Genomic DNA, 3,376 nt, shown 5'->3' on the forward strand with positions numbered 1-3,376 from the left:
GTGCATACCTCCCAGCCTGTTCCCACTGTCAGGTGGCACACGACTGTATGCACACTGGGAAATGGTGCCTCCAGCAACTACATGTCTTTACAGCATTAGCCCCTGACCCATGTGTTACCATTTTTCCTCCCTTTGTCTAGAGTTTATAAGCTGTGGACCTTAAGTGTTAGAACTTCATCTCAAGGGTCTTCAGGGACATCATCACAGTCCCTGGTTGACAGGAATGTGTTTGCTTAATGTTGAATGAAAGATAATGTTGAATGAAATAGGGTATACAAATGAACGAATGTAATTTAAGACTAGTTATTAATCCTTTTGTCTTTCTCTTTATCCCCAGGAGAAGTTTCAGTGTCCCCAACCCTCAGCCTTGCAGGCTACTCCAACACTCTTATCCCTCTAGGAGACAGTTAGATGGGTGACATCTTTCTAGACTAACTCCCAAATTCAATCTCTATCAATCCTAGCTTTCCTGCAGTGGTCTGATGCTTTTTTGTCCAGAAAGAATTGGATTTACTGGAGTCTAGATTACAAGAAAAGGGCTAAATGATAAACACACACACACACACACACACACACACACACACACACACACACACACACACACACGAGATTGTATATGGCCCTGACCCTGGACTCTTGTATGCTTTCGTAGCTACTGTGTTGGAATGGGGTAGGCCCAGTTTTATAGCAAAGACAGAAGGTTAACAGTCACCATTATAACCTGCCAGCACTGGAAAGGAAAGACCATAAAACAAGCTAAGGAATGAGAAGGCAGGCTTGGGATCTAGTCTGAGTTAGGATTCAAACCTAACTGGGCCTTGGACATGGTGGCAATGGTGGGCCAGCGACCTCACTTCTCTGAGCCTCCGTGATCAAAGAGATGATCAAAGGAGCCAATGTCAGTGTTTCTAGTAGAATCAGAAATGGTTTTATTTATGTACAAATAATAGGCAACATTCTATCCATACATTCTATTTTCCAAAAACAATTTTTTTAAGAAAATAAAAAATGCTGAGTGTGATGGTATACACCTTCAATCCCAGCATTCAAGAGGCAGAAGCAGGTGGATCTCTGTGAGTTCAAGGCAGCCTGGTCTACAGAGTGAGTTCCAAGACAGCCAGAGCTACATAATATGAAAGACCCTGTCTCAAAAAAATGAAAAAGAAAGCCACATAATAAAATTTAAAAGATACCAAGATTCTTCTGCTTCTAGACCATTGCTGGGCTGAAGAGAATTGGGGTGGGGGGAGGGGTGTTGGGCCAGAAGACACAATTTGGAATTGAGCATTCTCCAAAGCAGTAAGAAGGTACCATTCCGGCAAAGTTTATTCAACCATGCCCCACCCCCATCCTCACAAGCTGCCTATTGGACTGCCTGAAGTGGGGTGGACAGCCCAGTATAATTCGGCTGCATTGCAGCATTATATGCAGCCAGCATGCAACTCTAAGAAGCTACTAAGGAGACTAAAGCAAAGCAAGAGACTGAGGTTGACCTGAGAATGGTTAGTTCCTTGTTGTGACCTCTGCTTCAATGATCCTAATAAACAGACTATCCTAGTGCAAGGAAAATATTACATTGTGACAGATTTCATACTAGCAAGACAGCTAGCACAAAAATGTTGTCTGGTGCCATTAAGCAACAACTCAAACCATGTTATGCCCAGAGTTCATGCCTTCATCTACACACAAACCTTTGTGTTTATGTGAGCATAGCACAGTGAAGCAGAACATTGAGCTGAGATCTAACACCCACGATGGATGTTTCTACAGGCTGCAGTATAAGAGGGAAGCACGTGAATCACCTTTGTCTGAGGGACCTTACATAACCAATCAGTAACTTAGGGACCGACAATCTCCACTGGTTTCCAGTGTGCCCAGGGCTGGTTGCAGGAGGCACCGTTAGGAAGCACCCTCCATGTCCACATCCTCCTGCAACTGCTGGACATTTTTCCTTCCAGCCGCTTTCCTCTGCCTGCAAGAGGAGCCCGGATAAGATGGATGCTCTGCTTGACTTCTTTGATGTCCTGAACCTTCTGTAGCTCTTTGTTCTTCTTCAACCTGTTCCTTATAAACTTAGCCTGGCGTTTCTGCTTGGTCTCTTGAACCCTCTTCATTGCATCGATGGTTTTACTCCAGAGCACTCGCTGGTATTTCACAGGTTCATTTCTACGTTTTTCAAATTCAAATGAGTTGTCCATGGTGGGCTCCTTGCCAGCCACTTTCCCGAAGGCTTTAGTCCACCTGACATTGTGTGGGTTCTGCTTCTTCTTGAAGTTTTTATGACACTTGGATTTGCAGAATTGGAACACCATTGCGGACAAACATTATGCCGTGGTCCGGGTATAATGGCCCAGAACAGAAGTAACATTTCTCGATCCTCATGTTGACTCCGCATCCAGAACTGCCTTTCTAAGAGGAAATCTCTTAAATGATCAATTTCTTACAAATCATTAAATCATTGCTCCCTCACTTGTTTGATTTTATGTTTTTTTTAAATTTTAAAAATAAATTTTAGGAACTAAGGTACAAATTTCCAAAACATAGGAAACATACAAGCTATAGAAGGACTGTGGTCTCTCTCCACTATTCCACCCCGCATGCCTTTCCTAACCCAGCAGTTCGGGAAACACAAGTCAAAGGGCCACTCTAGACTTCCCACCTCCATTCTCATGATTCCAAACTCCCAAATCAGTGGTGCCACCGGAATTGGGTAACGTGTGGGAGCTACATCCACAGTGGAATTTAAAAGTGCCAGAAAAGTTCACACCACATGGCATGCACGCACATGGGCACAAGCTTTCTCACACTCATCCACGAGTGCTGGATGCCATTGATTTGAACAGGGAATGAGGACTTGGGCTGTAGCCTGAGACCATAGTGGAATCTTTCCGTCCCCTCCAGAGAGCAGAACAAAATGCTTTCCTAGGAATCAAGTTTGAAGGTCATCATTTTTAAGTCTGAGGAAATTCAACCCCACAAAGTAAATAAAACTAAGGCCAGAATCGTATTGCCTGTTCACACTAGATGTGCCCTCAGGCACCCACAGCCAGGCTTCCTACATGTCTGTGTCTCCACACTTTCACACACTGCCTATATAAAAAGGGGCAGGGAGGGAAGAGAAGTGGGAAATAGAGGTGCAGGCCAGTGACTGGGCTGATGGGCATCTGGCAGGGGCTGCCTGGCCCTTCAAGCTAGGCCTTATGATCTCCTGTTGAATGTGAAACAGTTTCTCTGACCGTAAATATCCATGCAAGACTATTTTTTTTACATCACAGGTCAAGACAGAATCATAAACACTGTCCATCCTGTGATGTGGCCACACACCCCTTGTTTTGGGTAAGAAGAAGGCATGCTTACCTCATTACCAGTGAGCCTC

The 3,376-nt window shown here is 44.4% G+C and overlaps 1 pseudogene; it reads right to left on the reverse strand.

Moving 5' to 3' along the window:
• Positions 1-1,553: 1,553 nt before the first annotated feature.
• LOC102918470 (putative ribosome biogenesis protein RLP24 pseudogene) lies at positions 1,554-2,382 on the reverse strand (annotated as a pseudogene).
• Between the last annotated feature and the right edge of the window lie 994 nt (positions 2,383-3,376).

Source organism: Peromyscus maniculatus, chromosome 8 (genome assembly GCF_049852395.1).
Source record: "Peromyscus maniculatus bairdii isolate BWxNUB_F1_BW_parent chromosome 8, HU_Pman_BW_mat_3.1, whole genome shotgun sequence".
NCBI classification, from domain to species: domain Eukaryota; kingdom Metazoa; phylum Chordata; class Mammalia; order Rodentia; family Cricetidae; genus Peromyscus; species Peromyscus maniculatus.